The 24,655-nt window shown below is 39.2% G+C and overlaps 1 protein-coding gene across 4 annotated transcripts in view; it reads left to right on the top strand.

Moving 5' to 3' along the window:
- The window catches only part of caska (calcium/calmodulin-dependent serine protein kinase a), a 291,466-nt gene that overhangs the window by 71,608 nt on the left and 195,203 nt on the right, over nt 1-24,655 (top strand). The gene's annotated exons all lie outside the window — the stretch shown is intronic.

Here is a 24,655-nt window from a genome sequence, read left to right on the forward strand (position 1 = left end):
CTGGACCCATTAATACTAGAATTTCATATTGACCCTGTGCCAGACCCCCAGTATTCATGGTCCGCTCAAATACAAGGCTGTGTGTGTTGGTATTTCTTTGTGTTTGATGGATCTGATGTCAACAGTGTATCCTTTGCTCTAGTTTGTCATGGACAGTATTGAAGGGTTTTGAATGAGTGGCATTTCCAAATGTAGAATATGAGTAGCAATCATTGGCTGAAGAATAGAACCACGTTTCTAGCCTAATTTAATTCATTCATTCATTTTTTTTCTCCCCACAATTAAATTCCATTCTCTGTTTTCCGTTTTTTGTATTTTTACATAGACAATAACATCTGGGTTCATTTATCATTGAAGATTAGTGTTTTCACAAAACAACAATACACTCTGCTTTTCATTTAGCCAAAGCCCATCCAGGCATGTTTGCTGTAATGCCCTAGGACTTATCTCTAATAATGGAAAAACAAAGCAGCTAAGCCTGGGAATGTGAGTCCTGTTTGTTTAAACCTATACCCTGCTTAACTGTTCTTCACCACGCTAAGTTATGTATTCATTAGAAAATAGACATTTGCCTTTAAGTGCCATAACCTTTTAGAGTTTAAGGTTTGATAGCTGAAAGTGGTGTTTATTCTTTAATACAGCTGTAGGATTCTTGCGGATAAGAAAGTGTGCTTCCTGGGAATGTGTATGCAGAGCCTTTAGAGGTCAGGTCTGAAATCTCAGCTCTCAGTGTTAAGTTCGGTGTTTATTGCATGAGTTCTCTACAGATGTACTCCCCCTGGGTTTATGATTCTAAAATATATTCATTTGGGGTGATCCCAGGAGAAAGAAGCTTTTAATTCTAGAGTGAATGAAACCAATTGGGGAGAAAAAAAGTTGTATTCATTAAATTCATTTAAAAACCTCTACCTGTGTTGGATTTGACGTTATGTCTTTTGCAATGTGTGTGTGAAAATGTATTAATGATATTAGACTGTCCAACATCATTTCTATGAAATAACTTTACACTATATTGCATCCAAAATGAATGTGTTAATAACATGCTAACCAAAAAGTGTTAATTAATGATAATTATTTCATTGACAACATTAAATACCTATTTGCACTGAGTATTTTTTTGTACGAAAAGACTGATGTGATTTATAACGTAGTGGAACTTTAACACCAAGTCTCATGTGTTTTTATCTCAGCACTGAACATGCTGGAAGAGGAAAAAGAAATTGTTTTATTGGAGTGAGTACTTTAAACATTACAACTAAATGACACACTGAATCCACCCCCAGTCTACAGAACAACACGGGGAGTTCAGCAGCATTTTCAAAGGTCACTGGGGGAGTTTGAGACTCTGCTTCTGCTTGTTGCTCCTTGCATTTTAGTTCTCAGCGTGTTGATTGTTTTTTAGTTGATGAGCTGCTGTCGTCTTCCAGCTCATTTGTTTGGTCTGCAACCATGACAACAGCACTCTGATTGGTCAGTCTGACTTTAAACATAACAAAACATAAACATAACATAACATCCTGCTCATTTGTTTGACCTGCAACCATGACAACGGCGTGCTGATGGGACGTCAAAACGTATTCGTCAAACTCCGTCCACAAACCTCCATTACAAATGTGCCTGACTGAGTGCAGTTAACAACGCTCCACCAAGCATCAAAGTTCAACTTTTGCTGCAATGGACTTTGACGTGGCGACACGTCAACCAATAGAAACGAGGCTGGGTGGCACAGAATGATGACTGATGAAAATCCAAAATGGAGGAAAGGCTAAGCAGGGCAGTGTACTCTTTCCCAGTTCTGGATTAATCCATATTGGCACAATATAAAGATTCGCTTTCTCGTGCAGCAGCCTGGCTCAGTATTTCTCTGTATTTTGGTTTGTTAGGTTTCGTCTGATATTTGACGGTCCATATTTCCTTCCTGTTGTAAAATTTCTCTTTCCCTCTAGATTTCGAGTTATACAGACTCCGCCCCTGCTACGATTATATACACGCCTTCTAGACAGAAAAGCGCTGTATGCGTCTAGCGCTCCGTCCTAGAGTTGTCTAGTGTGTAGGCACACTAATTCAAAATCTGATGCACCGTTGAATTCTTCAGTATTGGACTTGGCATCTTTATTTTTGTTTGTTTTCAAAATTTTACATGCGTTTTGTTTTTGTTTTCATATATATATATATATATATATATATATATATATATATATTTTTTTTTTTTTTTTTTTTTTTTTTTTCTTTCGAAATAATGGACGCAGTGTGAAAAGGCCTCAATACATTTGTGAGGTTTGCTACAAAAGCCAAAAAAAAACAAAAAACTGCAGTGTTACTTTAAGTGGTTGCATGTGTGTTTGCGTTTGTGTGTGTGTGTGTGTGTGTGGCTCAGCATGCTGAAGAGAGAGGTTGTGTTGTAACACAATGAAAAGCACAGGCTCCTGCTCTTTTATTCACTTATTTTGGGAACATAACATAGAATCAGATCAAAGCACCAAGGCTATGTTTGAAGAGAACAATAATCGTGAGACCAGGCTTTATGCTCAGTGCGGCTTGAAATAATGAGAAAGCTTTTAATTATTTTGACTTAGTATCTCATAATTATGAAGTACAAAGCCATGATTATGTAGTAAGTGTCAGAAAGTGGCTTCCATGAGGGAACTGTAAATGAGACGTTAAAATAATGAAATGAAAAGTTAAAATAATGTACCTGAGTATTCCACCGATTATAAACAGGAAAATCTATATTTTAGGCTTAAATATATTAAAACAATGATGATTAACTACATAACCTACTGTCATAGATTTAGTTTGACAGCCCTAATTAAAGTGTTGAGATTACAGTGGTGTTCTGTTTGACTGAAGAAACCCTTCAGAGATAAAAGAGGGTAAATTTACTGTGTGACCCTGTCTACTGACTAAAAACTAAAATACATGCTTCCAGGCATGATGTCAATCTGATTCTATTAGCTCCTCTCAGTCTTCATCTTTGTAGATTTTCAGGAATAAATTATTGGTGATGTCACACTACAACATACTGTGACTTTCCCAAAGCAGGTTTCAGTTGCTCCTGATCTTTCAGAGTTAACAAGGCTTACACCACAGACTAGCACTTGGCATGCTGAGTTGCTGAACATCATTTAAAAATAAATAACTAAATAAATGATCTTCTTTTATTCAGTTCAGAATCACCAATGTGAAATGACCAGTTTACACGAACACAAGCAGGATCTGACCTAAATTCAAAGCTTCGGTAGGGGGGGTTGGGTTTGAGTTGGAGTTGGATAACCTCCAAAAACACGTTGGTAGGTGGATTGTCGACTCAAAAGTGCCCATAAGTGTGAGTGTATTAGTGAATGTGTGAGTGTGTGTCACCCTGCTAAGGACTGGTGCTCCCTCCAGGGTGTATTCCTACCTTGCGCCCAGTAATTCCTTAGTAGGCTCTGGACCCACTGCGACCCTGAACTGGATATGCTGTTACAGACAATGAATGAATGAAGAACATCTGCATGAGAAAACTAGAATGCTTTTGCACCTCAAATGGCTCTTGCCAAGAGAAGCCGCCTAATCTGTGGTATCAGATCTCTTTCAAAAACTTTGTGCGAGGGCAAACCCCACCTGATACTTCTCAGAATCCTGCCTCACACACAGGGGTAAGTCGAGGGCTGTGAGCTTGGCGAGAGTTCTGAGAGGGTGTCACTACACCTGATCACACAGTACACTATCACATAATCATACGGCACTTTTCCACTGCATGGAACCTGCTTGGCTCGGCTGTTTTGCTTTTCCACCTGCCGAATCTACTACAAAGCAACACAGTTAAACGTTATATTGAAAACAAGAACACTATCCCTAACCCTCGTGAAGCTCTCCCTGAATGCGAGTATGAGAGAAATAGTGCCCCTGTTGGTGCAGTTCCTTACCATAACAGAGAGAGGGAGGGAGGGAGGGAGTGAGTGAGTATGTATAAATGAAGCTGCTTTCTAAATGTTTTTTTTTTTATTGTAAAGTATCTGTGTTCACTGAGACTTGTCAAAATGAGAGAAATGTTGTCTTTGGGTTTTTTTTTTGGAAAGTTGCTTTTGGCCACTGTATTCACATAACAACCTTCCAAAACATTACAGAATTATCCCACATTCACACAGCAATGATTTTCCATTTGGTAAATGTAAACAGCAGTTCATAATACAGGATTCAGCCAGGGCTCTGGGCTTGTGAATGAATGAGCTGGAGCAGGATGTGACCACTGTTGGCTGTGCTGTAAACCTGGCATCTGAGGACATGAGGATGTTGCATGTTCATGCTGTACGCCCTAAATTCACTGACATTTTGTTCTCTCGTGAGTGTTTGTAAAAAGCCGTGGGCTGAAACGCTGCTTGCCATATGATCACATTTTTCCTCCCAGCGCAGTAATCGTTTGTGAGCTCTTAAACATCTTCAAACTCATTTTTACAAATGAGATTTTGAACAGGGTTGAAAGATAATGGCTTCATCGGTGGGATTTGTGTTGTCGTTAACTTTGTGTTATTTTGTCTTTGATTTTTTTATTTATTTATTAAGAAATTGTTGTTAATTAAATTAATTTTGTTTCATTTATTTCCAGAATTATTCAAATTCGAAATTTGATGTTATATTCCAAATTAAAGACTGAAAAGATCATATTTTTCTTTTTTGTTTGTAGTGTTTTCTACATATATCTTTGTAATGGTGCTGTAGAGCAGGGCATTGTAATTCCTTTATTAAGCCTGAACAAGCCAGTGGCAGCTTATTACTAGTGTTTTAAACAGTGATTAAGGTGACTTAAGATTTGTTTTTTTTGCACATCACTGGAGCATCAATATTATGCCATTAATAACCCTAACAAAGACAAAATAAAATCTTCTTAAGCTAGTAATTGCTAATTACTTGCTTATTAATACATGACTCTCATTTAGTAAACATTTCTAATTAAGTTGTACAAAGAAAATGTGAAATGTTGGTTTACTGTCTTTATTTGAATGTGATGTAAAACCTCTTATTAACTTATTAACTGCTACTAACTAATTGTGGAAACAAGCAAACGTGATCTTTATTGTTTTTACTAGTTCATTACTAGTTTATTAGTTAGTTATTAGCTTGGTAAAGTAGTAAAGTAATGATGCACTGGTAATTAATGCATTAAGCAGATTATTAGATAATAAACAGGTATTGGCTTGGTGAAGCATAGTAATAGCATTTCTAGTCAATTTTTCTGTCTCCCTATACTCAAGTGCTGCCTGTCTCTCACTCTCATTTTTATACATGCTGGAGTTAAAATATGGGAGTGTATATTATTTATGTGTAGAATATATATATATATACATATATATATATATATATATATATATATATATTAGCATAATGAATACTATCAGCCTTATGTTTGAAATACAAGTTTTAGGTGAAACATTAATGTAATGGAAGACTGGATTAATCCTTATGTTCAGGTGTGTTTGAGTGTGTAATGTGTAGGTGATCAGCCATGCCGGGGCTGTATGACTGTTCCCCACAGGGCTAGTGCTCTTATTTTATTCACTGGTAATGTGTGGGAGGCCTGCAGCACTCCCTGTATTTATCCAACATGACACAGCACTGGAACATCGTCACTGTATTTGCAATTTATCCAAAGCATTAAGTGCCTTTATGATGAGGTGATGATGAATAGAGGGAGAGAGAAAGAGAGAAAGAGAGGTGATACTTTGCAAATCTGAGTTCTAGTTAATGTGCAGTGTAAAGGATATTGATGCTTCAGGAACAAAATTATCGAAACAAAAAACCTCCTTTTTGTCTTTCTGAATTAATTACTTAATTTTAAAATATCACCTGCCATTGGTAGTTTCCCGATTTTAAGGTCAACCTGACCAACAGGGTCCAAACATAACTGTATGTTAATGTTGCAGAATTTCATTTGAAATTATTGTTAACCTTTCTACACTCTCAGAAGAAAAGGTACGGTAGAGGTACGTTATTGGTCACTAAAGGTACAAACTGTGTAAATGTACCTTTTAAAGGTTCAGCAGTGTTTGAGTCCAGTTTTGTTCCAAAAACATAATCAAAGTCCTGAAGATTATAAAATCATATAAAATCAACACAGTTATAATAAAATAAGGTACAATTATGTTGCCTAATTAAAGATACAAATATGCATCCTTGAGGATAGCTCCACAGTTACATATTTACTGACAGTGTGGAGGTACCCTTCCATACCAATCTTATGGCACTTTTTCACTGCATGGAATCTACATGACTCGGCTCGGCTCTATTTTTTATTATGGTCCTTGGACCAAGGTACTTTTTCAGTCCCTGCTTGGTTACGGTTCTAGTCAAGCAGGTAGTAACTGGTGACATGTAAACATTACACAGCACTGGCCAGAGAGACATGCTAATCACCATGAAATGCATAGCTCCTGCACGAACATGCAGCTTGTAAAATCTCTAAAGTTATGGCAGCTTTCATATTCACTTTTATCCGATTCACAATGGCGGCTCGTAACATTACCCCGAGGTGTTTTGAAGAGGTTTAAACACTCAGATGGTTGATGAAAAAATCTTCAGCGAAAGCCAAATGTACAAGGAAACTGGAAAAATTGATCTGAGAACTGGGGAGTGGAGAAGTGTTCAGTCAAAAAAATACAACACACGAAGGCACAACAAATTAGCAGCACCTAATTTTACCGCCTGCGCTGTTGTGGTTTTCAAAGCCTCTGGTTCCTGTAAGAGATGGGGTTTTTTGACGTCCAGCTACATTTCACGGGGAGCTATTCTAGTGAAAAAGCAACAAGCTACAAGTGAGTCGAATCGAGCCGAGCCGATCCCACACAGCTGAGAAACAGCATTAGTAGCTTTAATTCAGGATAATAGTTGGACTATATAAGCTTTTTATTTAAAACAATTCTATTAGGAAAATGTGCAGATATTCACCTTTCTTTACACTGTCCCTACATTGTGTTCCTGACAGTGTAAGGAAATACGAAGCAGACAGTATCAGGTTTAAAGCAGTAATGTAGTTTAATTCCTGTCATTTTTTGTTTGTTTTTTTTGTAAAAATGTTTGTGTTTTAATGATTTAATATATTAAAGACCTTTGTCCTTAAACTCCTCAGCATTCAGACTTAGGGAGAAGGTGGCTGCAGTTGCCTGGCTGTGCTTACAAGCTTCCCACCGATTATTTGCTTATGAGGAATTGTCAACAGAGTGCAATATGGTCAATTACTCAAAACACTTCTGAAGAACCATAGACAGCTCCTCAAACACTGGCATCCATCACATCACCTTCCATGTGTTTATTCACTGAGCGTGGCAGGATGCTTCTCATGAATGAATGGTTTTTTGTTTTTGTTTTTTTCTTTTTAAAGTCATGGATTTATTTGTTGTTTAAAGTCCAGAGAATCCGGAGCCTAGCTGGAATCATTGGCCTCAGAACAGAAACGCACCCTGAAGAGTGCACCAGTCCTCTCTCCTCACAATCACTTAAACCCATACAGACGTTTCACCTACCTGACACTTGTCTGTTTTTGGAATGTTGGAGGAAACCAGAGGACATGGCATATAATTGTCATTTAATATTAAGTATTAAAATTAGTATTCAAAATTATCACCAAGAACAGAACCTGTAGGACCTGTATGGAATCACAAAAGGGTCGAAAAGATTTTGAGTTTGTAAATCAATACGGAATTTGTAACTGCGTTTGAGCAACTACACACGTAAAATTAAAGTCCACAAATGTATTGGAATGTACACATTTAAAACAATAATAATAATAATTTATATTCACAAATATGGAAAAAATATTTGTAAAGTATAGAAATCATTTTTAAATGTGTAGAAAAGATTTGCATTTGTAAATCAAATGTTGTGAATGTGTGAATCAGTACCTTCTCAAACGGCTTAAAATGTGTCAGAGCAAACATTTTTGAGGTTCCAAATGTGACAGTGGGAGTTTCTGAATGAGGTGGAAAAAATCCACACATTCACCTTCTCTGCTGCGTGTGTGAATCTCTTTTTGCAGTTGTGGATTTAAGACCCTGTTTTGACGGACAATTGATGGACCAATAGGAAAGCTTTAGCTGGACCAATCAGATCGAGTGGTTTGTTTAATCAGAACACTGACTTGTTGCTGTCAACCATAGCATTTTTCCACCAAAAGAACTCTGGTTCTTGAACCGCTTCTGTTCGTGATCCTTAGAACCTTGGTTTTTTCCAGTGGTCCACCATGTTTGGTCAAAGATAACCTGTTAGAGTCATGATAGGGTCATTGAGATATAATACTGTGTAAATGTTGCAGAGTTCAGAGCCGTCCCACTGAGCTTGTGAACAGCTGAGAAACGTAATCAAGAGCCGCGGCTCTGACCAACACGCATGGCATCGTGCCTAACAGCATCAGAAACATAAAAACATGGCGTGTTCCTGTTTTTTTTCCTATTATTTATTTATATGAAACATTGTAAATGACCCCGTCAAGCTCCACTGAAAAACTCCCACTGTCACAAACCTTGTGACTATTTCAAGACGTTTTCAAATGAAGTCACGCTGAGCGTCTGTGGCAATTTCAGTCAAAAGTACAGGTGCTCAGTTTGTTTTCATTTTATGAGGATAGACAAAGTAGACACAGAGATATTTATCAGTATTTTTTTGTCTTATAAAGACACAGACAAAATGTTTAGAACTGATTGAGTCTTTACTGCTATATGCTTTAAGCTCCATGAAACTCATGGCATGGTAAACATTGTTTAATGTGGCATATCATACGTATACAAACAAAAGGGCCAAAATAAGTTATAGTTATAACATATAAACAGTTATATGTTATTTGTACACCTAATGTGTACAATAGTATATACATAATAATATATGATGTTTTTGAAGGGAACTGATGCTTTCTTTCCATTGGTTTTGTTAATTATCTGCTCATTGATTTATCAAGATCTCCCACAAGCCCTAGCACTGTCTGCCAGAGCCATTCTGAGGGTTTTAAAGGCAGATCATTACTAAGTGTCGCATACAAGCAACATCAAGCTGCTAAGGAACATGTGTTAACTACATTTAAATGTAGTTGCAATCATTCTTTTTTATTTTGCACATAAACAACAGCAGTATTTTCCATCTGTTCAAATCTCTTGACCACTTCAGATCCACCTGCGCTCTGTTCTCTTTTTACTGTGGAGCAGAAACATTTTTTTTTCTTGGCTGTTTCATTGTGAGAAATTTTACAATGTTCCAGGGACAGTTTTGGCAGTGGTGGCTCTGAGTACACCAAAGCTTTAATTTTGGAATGTGTGTGTTCTTTTGGCAGCAGCAGGCACTTTGTCCCAGTGCACTGTTTGTCAGCAGTACATATTTTCTTTGTTCTTGCTCTGTTTTCTTCTAGGTTTGCAGAGCAAAAAGTTCACGAGGAATGGGCTTTGGGTTGGTGATGAGATTAAGATTAAAAACCATTGAAATGTGGCTTAAATAACAAATTGTTTTGTAATAATGGCACCTTTTATGAGTGTAGGCCAAATCTTCATGGTCATAAAGTTTTGGGAAGATCACGCCCAATCCGGAAGGAGTAGCCATCAGTGAACCATGTGTACCCATAACCCTGATGCCGGCCCACTGGCTGGTTTCCTTGGACCACTTTTGCTTGATGGGGTGGATGATATAACCCTAAATTAATATCATGATATTTCAAGGTATATTGGTAATAATGATATTCTTGGCGATAAGATAAAACATGGAAAAATACTTATTAATAAATTAATTGCAAGAACACACTATTGCAATTAAATAAATGTTATATTTAGGTTAATTATATTGTATTAGATATAGAGCATTCATTCATTCATTCATTATCCAGTTCAGGGTCGCGGTGGATCCAGAGCCTACCTGGACTCATTGGGCGCAAGGCGGAATCACACCCTGGAGGGGGCGCCAGTCCTTCACAGGGCAACAAACATACATTCACTCACACACTCGCACCTGTGGACACTTTTGTGTTTTTGAACCATGGGAGGAAACCGGAGCACCCGGAGGAAACCTACGCAGACACGGGGAGAACACACCAAACTCCTCACAGACAGTCAACCGGAGGAAACCTTTCATTAACTTCATCAACTTCATTAATGTATCCCAACCCCTGACAGACGACATTTGGCACTTGCCCACTGTAAAGTACCTACAATACTTGACTCTATCTGACTCTGCTCACTTTTTGCTTTGCTTGGTACTTGGATTGTTTTCCACTTCCATAGCTCTCCCCCAAAATGGAGCTGGCGACATCACAAAACAGGAACCGCAGGCTTTGGAAACCACATCAACCTAATTGTTGTTTACCTATGATGTATTTACGTGTTGTTGTTGCTCTTTGGGATTGAACACAGATTAGCCACGCCACAGTTCAAACAATCAGCAGAGGTTTTATCATTCCTTGTTGCACTGTTCAGCTCTCGCTGGATTTTTTTTTCATCTGCCAAAAATCCAAGGAAATTTTTATCTCTTTAAAAAAACCACAGCGTAAATTTAGAAGCTGCTGTTGTCAGTCGGACAAAAACAAATGTTAGTCCTACTGTAGCTTGGGGATTTAAGAGTGGCTAGATTCTCTCTGACCAATTAGAGATCTGCAAGGTGTCCATGTCACGGTTTAGAGTACAGTAAGACATGTAGGTAGCATGCTTTTGAAATCACAGATGTTTTTAACTTCCAGTCTGTTGTTTTAATCTAGTGGCTGATCGTTGCATTCGGCTGAAGTAACTCTGACTGCACCTTGGTGTGTTTCCAGCTGGTTTCCTCGAAACCTGCTTTCGTTTCTAATGCCCTCGTTGGTAGTTACAGATATAGCTCTTAAACCGAGGTAAGAACCATAAGCCTTTTGGAGCTCAGCTGATAGAAAGCCCAGGTTAGACAGTGATGTAGTGCTAAAGCTCTGCCTCTGCTGGGTTAACACTCTTTTCCCTGGTTTTATAAATCATAGCAGGAAACATTCTGAAACTTCTCAAAGGCCATTTGTCACGATGAGCTGTATGGAGCTTAACATCGTCTAAAATGTCTTTTGAAATGGCGAGGGAGGGTATCACTGAGGTGTTAGCATCCAGGTTAGAACCTGGCCGGGTGATTATGGAGCTCTACAGGGGAGTTATTAGACATTGAATATGCTGTCTTTCTGTGATATAAATCATGTCCAAACTTTTTTTTCCACTAATTGTGGAGGTAGAGGTGTAATCGTGCACACACGACTTAGTGCTGGGTGATATGAGCTCAAATCAGTATCACGATTAATTGTACATTTTACCATGATTACGATTAATGAAAGATTATTTTATTTTTGTGTTTTTGACCGGTCACAGTTCAGTGACGAGACTTGTACTGTAATTATGTTCCAGTATTAAAGCTGGGATATTTTTTCTAATGTTTCTGGGAGCTTATTCCTCTCTTGTTTTCTGAGCACTGTTTATATTTGGTGTGTGATTGTGCTTTGGTCACTCAGCGTTTACATTTGACTTCTTTTTGTTCAGTGTTGTCGTAATTATAGTCAAAATAAAATGCGTCCAAACCATAGACACTGTTTTTTCTTTGGTACGAGCTGCTCTAGTCGCTTGATTTAGGTTGATTCCATGTGGCAGATAGGGGCAGAATCATGTGAATCATACAGCTTGGTAGTGTGGTTTTAAAGGGACATTACATGAACACACAGTGGGGACATAACAGAATAAAAATAATCAATATAATCGATATGGGCACGATTATGTCAATTACAAGTACTGAATGTTGATTTCGATTAATTGCCCAGCCCTAACACGGCTTGTAATATAATCACTGACCAATAGTGGAATAGCACGTCACCATGCTCAAAATTTGGGCTTGAGAGGTGTAAAAAGTCCTAGCTTTAGGCTGTGGAGGTCATTCAGTGACTGTGGGAGTCCTGAGTTGTGGCCTCAGTCCCAGCCTTAGGTCACTGTCTGTGTGTTTTCTCAGTGTCTGTCTGGGTTTCTTCTGTGTTCTCCAGTTACCTACCACAGTAGTGGGGAAAAAAACTAAAATAGCCAACACCACAGTTTATTTAACACTGTACCCTGACACTACAGCCCCAGAAATGTAACTATGCACCACGTCGATGCAGTGACTGTGATTTGGTCCACAGATGGATCAAGATGGATCAAGTTGAGCCGAGGAAGTCCAGAAATATGAACACTTCCTTTGTACACCACAGAGACTACAAACAGAAATGATAACAGAATTCCTCAGACATGGACATCACAGAAGGAATAAAAATGTGGAAGAAGGGAAATAAATATGGATGCCTGTGGAGTAAAACAAAAAAACAAAACAAAAAACAACTAGCTACGAGGAGCAAGAACAAGGCGGGAAAATAAATGCCAGCGTTGTATCGGTTTCCATCCTGGCATCACATGTACATTACGCTCTGTCCCTGTTAGCACACTACTCCCTACCTAGTGCACTTCACAGATTATACAACTAACACTACTACACCACTATGCTGTACTTAGTGTGCAGTAAAATATTTGTGATTCAGCCCTAGTCTTTTGCCGGTGTAACTACACAGTGACGCAGACAGATGAACACACAAACACATGTATAAACACTCACAACTGGTGTAGGGAACCTGTGCAGGCTACAGAGTAGACTCTGCCTTGAGTCAACGCATAACAATAAATAGGCTGTTACTCTGTGTGGGACTGGCACCCAATCCATAGTGTGTTCCTATCTTTTGCCCATTGATTCCAGGCAGGCTCTGGACCCACTGTGTCTCTGAACAGGATGAAGTAGTTGCAGAAGATGAGCGAATGAATGAATGACTGAATAAGTGAACAGGGTTTTTAATAAGCCAAACAATATACACCAAAATCATTTCTTATCAAATTCTAATCATTAGCTTCGGAGCTGGTGCTGGCTCTCTGACTCGGCTTTTCGGCAGCCCTGATGAGAATGCCCTTGGGCTCCCCATTTCTTTTAACTGTATATTATGGTTTCCAATAAGACATGATTAAGACTTCTAATGGTCTGTCGGATTCACAGCATCTTACAGAGTCCAGATTGCACTCTTGCCATTTCAGTGAGGGCCTGTGAAATGTGCAGTCGAGCCAGGATTGTGGACAGTGGCATGTTTAAGAGTTCTTCTGAAATGAAGGGCATTAACCCTAAAGGTAGATCAGTAGCATCTCCTACTATTCTGAGAAGACTTTAGGCTAGATGTTGAAATGTTTCTGTGGGAACTGCTGCATCATTAAGGTGGAACGGACAATGTGAATGTAAGTTGTGGGCCAGAATTTAACAGTGCACCATTAAAGGTATAACCAAAAACTTTGAGTATGAATTTCATGGCCTTGGTTGTAACTGATGCACCATGTTTATAGAAGAATGAATATTCAAATTCCAATTTTAGAGGCTAGAGTGTAGATTTTGCATAATTTTAATGTGGAATAGAATATTCAAATAATAATTTTAGTGGCTGGCATGTAACTGCTACATCATTTAAAGTGGTATGGAATATTCAGATATGATTTTTGGAGGCCAGAATCTAACTGCAGCATTATTTAAAGTAAAATCATTTAAGGGGGAATGGAATATTCAGATAAGAATTTGGAGGTGGTTGACTGAATATAATGGCAGCACCATTGTGAAAGTGGGAAACGATTTGCATTGGATGTTTAGGTGCCAGGGTGTATTTGTTTGTTTGTTACATAGTTTATTGTTTTATCGCCTGTTTGTTTGTTAGTTTGTTTCATTTTACAAGCAAAGAAATGTCCAGAATTGTGTTTTTCACCTTTCATTGCTGAGCATCACTCATATGAAAAGACTAACTTACGTACTAAACATTATGTACATACTTCCATCATCCCTGTCCTCTCTGACAGAACCTCAGACACAAGGTTTTAAACAGTGAACATCATCAAATGCCTGTTTCCAAAGCTGCTGCCTCTGTGATGTGCAGTAATGAGAGGCTCATTGACATAGTGTCAACAGGAGTGTTTAGCATGTGTCTTGCAGTAGCTGTGTGTGTATCTCTCTCTCTCTCTCTCTCTCTCTCGCAGCAGCCGGCTGTGCGTAATCACACCTTATTAGACTGAATCAGATGGCATTGATCCAGTTTGCTCATAATCACCTGTTAATGGGGATCAATTCCATGGGAATGAACAGCAGCTATGCAGTGGTACAGGATGTCCCCCCGGAGGTCACGTCATACGGGTCGTCACATCTCAGCAGGCCCTGTTGCATTTTATAAGCATTAGAACTGGTGATGGCTCTCCTCTGACACAGCTCTAATGAGAATGGTTCATTTTGAATGTGTGTTTTTATTATTACATATTATTTTATTATTATTAATTGAATCTAATATCAGAATTACATTTAGTATTTTATTATTTGTATTTTATAACTGTATCGACTTGCTGTCCCCTCTGTTAGACACTCTTACCTTGTCAGAGACTGTAGCTCATCTGTTGCTGCACAGTTTGTATTGGGCATCCTCTAGTCCTTCATCAGTGGACACAGGATGCCGTTGGATGGATAATTTAGGTTGTTGGACTATTCTCAGTTCAACAGTGATACTGATGGCTATAAAAACTTGAGTAGCACTGCTGTGCCTGATCCACTCATATCAAACACTCCTCCATCACTTCTGTCACTGCAGCATTGAGACTGATCCACCACCCAAATCATACCGGCTCTGTGGTGGTCCATTGAGAAACAGGGTGAAATGGGGGAGAAATAATAAATATTATTCAGATAATAATTCAATTTCAAATGTCAAATATTCATTTAATTCATTATCATTATCTGTAAACACTTATCCAGTTCAGGGTCGCGGTGGGTCCAGAGCCTACTTGGAATCATTGGGAGCAAGGCAGGAATACACCCTGGAGGGGGCGCCAGTCCTTCACAGGGTAACACAGACACACACACATTCACACCTACGGACACTTTTGAGTCGCCAATCCACCTACCAACGTGTGTTTTTGGACTGTGGGAGGAAACCGGAGCACCCGGAGGAAACCCACGCAGACACGTTGAGAACACACCAACTCCTCACAGACAGTCACCTGGAGCGGGAATCGAACCCACAACCTCCAGGCCCCTGAAGCTGTGTGACTGCAACACTACCTGCTGCACCACCATGCCGCTCAAATATTAATTTCATTTTGTTATAATCATTTTGTCAGATTTGTTGTTCATGAAAAGCCGTTTTAGGAGGGTAACGCATGCTTGAGTCATACAAATTCATCAGCTATGGTGGGCACTTCTTGGAGGTGTGGTCCACCTTGTGATGCTACATGCTAGAAAACAGAATCACAGAGGTGGGAAACTCGAGTCAGACTCAAGTCGTGATTTTAAGGACTTGCTTGATTAACATTGTTCGCCGTGGTTCTAATCATCTGCAGCTGATGTGCTGCTCCTGATTATAGTTTTAAGCATTTTGAGTTGTAATAAATGCATGGTGTTCTAACATTTTCCTCACAAGGAACCTAACAGCTCTTATTGACCACTGTCTTTTAACTGATTTAAAAGTGGAAACTGGAGTTGGGTATAATAATTTGAATGAATTGGGTTGAGACTTGCTTGACTTATGACAGGGACTCGATTTAACTTGCCTGTGAATCATTCCACTGTGACTTGGGGCTTGCTTGAGACCTAAGATTTGCTTATGACTTGCGCATGTGTGACTTACTCCCACCTCTGTGTCCTAGCGCATGATTTTGCAGGTATAGACCTAATCAGCACTGTATATGTACTACCCTCTGTTTGTTTTCATTTATTTAACATTAGATTAATGTTATTACTATTACACACACGACCATATACATACACATATGTACCCTCAAAATACCACAGGTTTTGAGTTGTTTGTTGATAAGTGTCCTAAATCAACGTTCCAGCAAGATGCCCCTCCAAATGGCTGTTGTGTCTTATTTACTTGCAGCACTCCAGATGGATTGTGGATAATCACAACAGAGCAAGCACCTCACATCTGCGAAAAATTGGAACCTTTCTGTATAGCTTGCTCTATTAAACCAGATGAATCGCAATGACAGCAATTTCAGAATGGCACGGAAAGGGAAAAGCACCCAGACCTGTGGGTTTGAGGCATTGTGTTATGTAATAGTCATTTCTTTGTCATATCCAGCAATTGCTTCAACTCCTGTAGGTAGAGCCCAGTCAGGGAGAAGTAAAGGTTCTTCTGTACAGAGTTAGGGAGCTAATGGTGGGTCATTATACATGGTGTTTAGAACAGGATTAAATTCAGAAACATAAGAGCCCTGTAAACACCTAGAAGTTTTTTTTTTTTTTTTATTAGCAAGCTATGCTGTCATCTTTATGAAGATGTACAGATCATTACTATGTCATTACACAGTTACATAGTTAAAATTACTTTGTTATTACAACATATTGCATTTAATAGAAATGTATTTATAAATATATTTTGCATGGCATTATCACATTTGTGCTCTATTACAGACAGTTGGAGATGACATAGAAGCAATGAAACGACAAAGGAAATGGATTGAAATCATAATCATGAAGCTAAGAATTAGAGAAAGCAAATTTGACATGGAGTTTTTAGTACCAAAATTATATATATATATATATAAATTCAGAGAAAAAAAAGAGTTGTCTTCCAGCAGTGACTGTTGCTGTGTCAGTTAGCTGTTTCCCTCTGTGGAGATGCAAGGCTCTGGAGTACTTCCTTGCCTCTAGGGCTTTCTGTTTGCGTAGAGACATATGGCCTTGATGCATTATTATGGTTTCCATGGCAACTCGAGCAGCTCTGACTGACTTTAACCCTAAAATGAAAAGGGAGAGGAGAGCCGCATCCCGGCATCTATAGCGGAGAAGAGCTGCTTCTGACTTCCATTCACACGGCTACGAAAAGGAGGGAGAGAAGCTGAAGATGAGCAGACCTCTGGGGTCTTAAATACACTGTAATACAAGGCTGAAACCCTCAGCTCCAGCTCTCTGAACATTGCTAAACTGGTTTGAATGCGCTTAAGATGTTATAGTAAGTGGTGAAAGCTTGTCCAGTGAGTCAAGGCTGTCTGTATGGAGATTGTCACTCTCCCCTTTGCTGTATTATCTACTGCTAATCTTCTGAGAAGTCTTGAAAGCTTTAAAGCCTTAAAGTCTTCAAATAAGGACCTTTGATCCAGGTTCCAGACTGGGGTTTTACAATGGCCGACTGGTACGTCACTATATCTGGCCAGGTAGGTGCATTAGCATTTGCAGCTATAGTGTCATACTGGCACGGCAGTATTTAAAGCCCGGCCTGGAGTCTCGATCCAAGGTCCAGATTGGATGACTTCTGTTTTTAAAGGAACTCTATTTAAGTTATGACTTGTAACTTAAAATTACAGCTTTAAAATAATTTTGGTGTTCCACTGATCAGCGGACAAATTCGCATTTTCCACGAGTAAACTCTGAATTCTAGATGATACATGAGTTTATGAGATGTGATGTGTATCGCGATCTTTTACCTCTTCCCCAGCAGAAAATGGCAAATATGCATTTGAATAGTTTTATTATGCCTTTTTTCTGTAATTAAAAGACAAATATTTTGATCAAATTTGTTTATACACAAAAACGTTTAGTTGTTATTTAATGATAAATCACTTTTTGGGGACTCGTTGTGTACAGTGGTTGGATCTTTAGCCAAGCTCCTGAACACAGTGAAGTCGTATTTATTACTTAACCACCCTGAACGCAGCATTAGACCAGCATTTCTCAAAGTGTGGGGCGGGCCCCACTAGGTACTGCAGGTAGGGTGCAAGGAATCTGAAGAAATTAGCATTTTTATGTTTAATGCCTTCTGTTTTGCCAATAAAGCTTGCTCATTAAAAAGCACCTACTCACAATGGATTCATTAATAGTCCTTAAACATACTAAAAGAGCAAGAAATATGTAGCTTGCCTGGAACCAAAATAGGCCTTTTTTCCCCCCTCAAACTTTTATTTTGAAAACGCCATCGAGATTAATGAGTTTTCAGTGTTCTTTCAGTCTTCGTTAAGGCACCTGTTCAAATATAAAGCTGCTCCAATCATCAGCTTCACTGGCCTCCGATTCACCGTCAGAGTCTGATTTACAAAGTTAGTCTTTACCAGCTCTGGGCTTGAGGTCAGTAACAAGAGCACAACAATAATGAATTATCCAATGATGTATAGTTATGAAATTTTGAAAGTTATGAAAGCAGCTTAAGTGTTAGGGAAGCACAGGAGGATCTGAGAGTTAGTTAGCATTAATATGAGCTGTGTTCAGGTTGTGTGAAAGCACTCTAAACATTCATTCATTCATTATCTGTAACTGTTTATCCAATTCAGGGTCGCAGTGGGTCCAGAGACCACCTGGAATACACCCTGGAGGGGGCGCCAGTCCTTCACAGGGCAACACAGACACACACACATTAACACTCACGAACACTTTTGAGTTGCCAATCCACCTGCAACGTGTGCCTTTGGACTGTGGGAGGAAACCGTCACCCGGAGCGGGAATCGAACCCGCAACTTCCAGGCCCCTGGAGCTGTGTGACCGCAATACTACCCGCTGCGCCACCGTGCCGCCCTTTATTATACTATAATAAACATGCAGCAAGTTAACTGCACACAACTGTACTGAATAGTATAATAAAAAATATATACCACCCTTAGCAGTGTTTCTGTAGTGTAGTATGTAACGTTCCATAGTGTGTTGTTTAGGATACAGCCTGACTCTCTAATGTTAATTTTAATCAAATGCTGATTCTGCTAATATTTCCCCCACTTTCCCCCTTTATCTGTCAGTTTCATGTATATTTCTCCCTCTCACTCACATCTTCTCCCCTTTCCGTTTATCTTTCTCTCAGTTTGTCTGTCTCTCACACACCTCTTCTACAGTGCACAGTATCACAGGATGTAGACCTGCATTATTCATGGCTGGCGGATAGGCTTCAAGTGTGTCTGAGCTATGACAGGCAGCTCATAAATCTCAGGCTCAGCAACTCCCTTTCGCTGAAGGCATGATGACAGAGGAAAATGCGAAACCCTTGCAAATCCATATTCTCTCCCTGGGCTGGACACAAGCACGAGCACAGTGAAGCTCAACATGTGCTTTGATGCGACCGCAGGACGTGCTCACAATGCGCCTGAATATAATGTTTGATTTCCTAAGGCTGCAGATTTCAGTGCAAACTGTGCAAAGCACACCCCGCTAACTGCTCACACGTGAAGCACAGGTAGTGATGGTAATGTGTGAAGTTTTAGGAGCATTATTTTGCTCAGAATAATAAAGTAGAACTTGTGATTTAGTGACATAGCCACTTGGCTACTTTTGTAGTCTTGGGGATTTGTGGATTGATTTTGTAGTTAAATTTACTAAATGTGCAGATGTATTTAAACATTTTTTATATTCAGTTCCAATGCCTCATTGGAGGCGACTCTTTTAAGTTGGCGCTCATGATTTTAATCAAAAAGCAGTTTTTAGAAAAATTCTGAGGATGCTTCCTCACCATTTGATGTTGTTTGTGTGCTCAAAACCTGTCTAATGTGTTTACAAAGCCCCGTTGTCAGTAAAAAAAAACAAAAACAAAGGCCTCAGTCATGTATGCTAAGCTCTCTCTTTGCTCATGCCAAAGTCAAAGGCATCTGGAGTTCTTTTAGACTACAGAGAGAACTCCAAATCTTGAAAAGCATGAACTGAGATAGGATATTTCTCAATAGGTGGGTAATATTGACTTATTTTTGCTATTTCAGATCACTTAAGGTGGTATTTTCTCCAAACTCAGTAGATGGCTAACTGCATTACCAAACGTGCTACAAAACTAAACAACACAAGTTACATTTGAGTTTCTGTGGTAATTCAAACAGTGAATAAAATGTGCAGACTATTTAATCTTCAGCCACGTACAATTAACAGTCATTTTTTTCCCCTCAAACACACCATTCCAAGAAGGTAGCCTTGGCCTAATGGTTAGAGGACCAGGCTTGGTACCAGAAGTGTGCCGGTTCAATCCCCAGGGCCAGCAGGAACATTAATGGCTGAAGTGCCTTTGAGCAAGGCACTGAACCCCCAAGTTCTCTCCCAAGGCACTGGGGATGGCTGCCCGCCGCTCTGGGTGTTTGTTCACAGCCCCTAGTGTGTGTGTGTGTTCACTGCCACAAATGAGTTAAATGCAGAAGACACATTTTGTTGTATGTTGTGCAATGACAAATAATTGCACATTATATTTTAGAGAGAATTCCTCCTTAAAAGATGCTGAAATTCTGAATATGAACAAACCAGAGAGAACAGCGTTTCCCCACAATCTCAGCTGTCCACTTTAAAGGGATGTTATTCCAAATGCTCTTATATCATCATGATATTTGTGGCATAACATAGTCTTAAATTGACAATATAATGCATTCCAATTATTGCTGGGACTGCATATTGACCAAAAAATGGCTGCTGTGAACAGCTTAGTTGGAATAAAAATATTATTCAATATAATGAACTATTAAAATATAAATATAATAAACCCACTACTTTCAAACAATTTGACATAACAATAGAGAGACCACAGAAAAGCAGTGAAGAGAACAATATTGAGACAATAGGTCAGCAAAGTTATTGATGGCATTTCTGTATATTTTAGGACAGGTCCATCATATTAGGACAGGCCTAGTGGGCAGTTCTTTTGAATCCATCTGTCCAATGGTACAAACCTTACTGTGAATGTTGATTTTGGAGCAAGACCACATTGTTCTTGAGGAACAGCGAGAACAATGTTGAATGTCAAAGGCATTGTTTTGTCTTTACTTGAACTGCCTCGGTCTTGTATTGAAGGGCAATCCACTGTGACGATATCAGTGGCATGCTCAATTCAGCATTTTTGTGGACATGCTGGGATTGGACACTGGTTTATTATTGTTTAAAATATGTGAACTGTGTTTATGATGTGTTAACAGCAGTTTTAAAAGATGTCATGGTTGCTTTTACGTGACTCAGTGGAACCACTGGCCTATAGGACTGTAAAGTATAAAGACCCTTGGAATGTGCCTTTGAATATTCTCAGAAATGATGGTGCACCATGCAATAGCATTAAGTCCATGAAAAGCTGAGTGGAATAAGTCCAGAGTTCACAAAAACACAAAAATATTGCAAAAAACATTTTTATGCTGAGTTTGACAAGTAGAATATTGAAATGCAAGCAGAGCTATTTATAGGTTTTTTTTTTCCAAATAAATGATGATGTTTCGGCTGGTTGGTACCTACTGCGTAAGCGGCACAATGCACCATAGCCCTGCACAGTGCTACACACTGACTCTTTCCTCTTCTTCTATTCATGCTTAAGGACCAGTCTGTAGTCCATAACACCACCACCTGAGCTTCTTATTTTAGTTCATGTGTATATTATAGCACACATTCACAGCATGGTCAGTGCTCCTCTCAAAACTTTAAGAACAAGTGTCAAGTTGCAGAAATCATACACAAATCATTTTATATTTATACAATAGTTTGATATAACGTGTGTTTTTGATAGAAACGGCTGTCAAAGCAAAAATTCCATGTTGCTCGTTTCGATGTCACCCCTGATCAAAGGAGCCCGTGTCATTTGAAGTATATTTGTTGAAATGTAGTGAATAGAAACATGGCACTTTTTTTCCTCTGTTGAGATTTGCTTTTTTTGTTTTTGGTTTGTGTTTTATATAAACCCAGCTTGAAATGAGCTTGTTTTTTGATGTTTTTGATGCAGAACTAATGCATCAGATTTTCAGATATTTTAATGTATCTCACAGATGAGTTACATTTTCTTGTCCAGAAGGAGTGGTGAATAACTGTAAGCTTTCAGGATGGAAAGGACAGAATTTGTATCCTTGAGGGTGCCACAACAGTGATAGGTATTCTGAGAGTTTATGGTGTATGTACAGCTTATATGCACATTTAGACTTGTGCGCCACTTCCATACATAACATACTGACAGTTGGTGTCTGGTTTGTGTCTCAGCCAAAAATTTCAGTACGTCTGACCCTCTGTCTCTGGCAATCTAGGGAAGTTTCTGGCCAGGACTGGTTACTTCGTGGGCTGTTATGGCACAGCTTCATGCCCTGGAAGCTTGAGCGGCTGTGTCTTACGTAACACAGATGCAGCCAAGCATCACAGAGGGCATTACCCTGAGCAGAGACGGCAGTTTGTCTCTAAACAGCTTAGACTCAAATGACTAGTCAGTGCCAGGAGCCCAGATTGAGTCAGAGAGCGCTGAGGACTGGAGCATCGGCTAAAGGCGCAACTGCTCCAGGAGTCTATTACTAACCCCTTATCATTCCTCACGGTTTTAATAGGAGTTTGGGGCAGTATGTGTTTTTCTACACTCCCTCTAGTCCGGACAGTACACACATGGATATTAAACTTTAGAAATGGACCATCTTGATTTTTTTGTCACGTCAGTAGCCCCACCCCCTGAACTGAAGATAAAGGAGTGTTTCAAGCAGCCAATTAGGCAGGTCATTTATATATCGTCACTGTCCAAAGGAAATCATGTATATCCAAATTTACAGTAACTTTACAGGAGAAGGGAAAAAATCTCCTTAACTTTCGATGGAAGTGAATGTAAAAAGATTTTATTCCATGTCATTTTGGAGCATTTCTATTGGTCCATTCAGCTGGTGTGTTCAAATGATGTAGTAAACTAGAAATCAACAGCAAAGGAGATGTGTGTTGTTCTTTGGAGGGCAACAATGTATTAACCTCAAATGCACAGTATAATAAACAATCCTTTTAATTCCAGGGAATAAAAAGTAGGGGGTGGAATTTAGCAAAAATATATCTGGTGTATTCTCACCGTTTCTGCTTGGGTTTCCTCCGTTTTCCTCTGGATTGGTTTCATGAATGAATGAATGAAGGAAGGAAGGAATATATATGAATTGGGCTTAAACCTGCTGGAGTACTGCTATGGAGAGATGTAGGAAACTGGGTTAAACAGATATTGTAGCTCACCAAGTGTGTTTACATGCAGTTAATAAAATAATTAACAAAATAAAATAATAAAATGTGTGTGTAACCCAATATATGTGTTCACATGCTCTTTTGAAATCTGATAATGGGAAAACCCGTTTACATGAGTCCTGCAATAATGTAATGTCTGCTATGAAATAGCTAGTGTTGCATACGGTATTGGTATCAGCACTGATACTGGCACTTAAACACAGTATCGGCTACAGAGAGCACCGATACCATAGGTGTGTTTGAAATGGCCCACTACTCACTATTCCCTACATGTAGTACACAGGGCACTTTTCGGGACACACCCCATGAAGCAGGTACTGACGCGAATGCACGCTGCTAGATGCAGGTCAAATTTAAGTCGGAACAGATTGTAAACAGACTGGGTATTTCACACTACACGGCTGTTTTTGCCATGATTTTAACACTATACGAGCCCAAACTCGAACCAAACATACAACTCGCGTTTCCTAGGAGACACAGGTGAATACGGATGTAAAAGTTTGCCGTGCGGTTTGTAGAGATTCACAAAGAAAAAAACACGTAAAAAAGGGTCGTGGCTGTGAAAACTCGGTCAGTGCTTTCTCTACACACTGCAGCGGGAGCTGGAGATTAGGAGAATAGCACATAGTTGTGGCTACGTTCCACCTTAAATGTTTCAGAAACTGCGATAGCGGGAGTGCGCGCCAGTGTTGCATCATTTAAGGTGGAAGGGAAAATTAGAATACAGTTGGAATAAAGGCTGTAACGGCGTGTTTTGTGGCTCACTACAGGTAATACTCGTTATTTGGGGACATGTGCATCCAGCACTATGTAATATATTGTAGTTTCATCGTTTTACCGTTTAATCCGTCCTCCACTGTACAGCTCCTCTGCACGCGCCTCTGTTTACTCATTGGCTAATGGGACTCTACTGGAGAGTTTACACCAGGCGACTACATCCGAAGTCGAGTCGAAACAATCAAACATTTGATATGCTGCGACTGGTCTGAAATACGATTTCGAGGCCAAAATATTTAGAATTGGGTTAAAAGTCATGTAGTGTAACCCCAGCTTAAGGCATGCCAAAGACCACTGACTTCATTCAAGCAACCACAAAGAAACACACGAACACAGGTCAGCAGCAGTCCTTAGAAAGTGTATTTCACAGTTGTGACAAATATCCTCATGACGGAGTAAAAAGCTGTTCGGTCAGACTAGACTGTCTTTCTATTTGTACTTGTTACTGCATTGTAGAAATATTCATTTTTTAATGGCTCTGAAACTTAAAAATTCTTAATGTGCAGTTAATAAAGAAGTAAATGTTGTTCATTCAAGCTTATTATTTCTTATTAGCGATACAGAACACTGCTTTAACAAAATAAAATCTGAAAGTATAGCAATATAAATATCTGGATTTATAGGCACCTATCTAGTAATTAAGGGAGATAGAGTTGGTATTTGTCCTCGGTATCGGCAGATACTTGAACATGAAATAGCGGTATCGGGAAAAAAACTGGTATAAGGGTATCACTAGAAATAGCCAATAATATCACAGAAAGATGTGACATAAACATCCTGCTGTTTTTTTTCCTTATGATTTCAAATTTTATGCAGTGCTTCTCTTCTCACAGTTTTCTCTACACTGCTGCTGAGGCAGAGACACTACAGTCTGTCTACAGTCAGTTACATTGGTACACATGCGCAGACTGAGAAATCCAAAACAAATCAGGGTATG

This window comes from Hoplias malabaricus, chromosome 12 (genome assembly GCF_029633855.1).
Source record: "Hoplias malabaricus isolate fHopMal1 chromosome 12, fHopMal1.hap1, whole genome shotgun sequence".
NCBI classification, from domain to species: domain Eukaryota; kingdom Metazoa; phylum Chordata; class Actinopteri; order Characiformes; family Erythrinidae; genus Hoplias; species Hoplias malabaricus.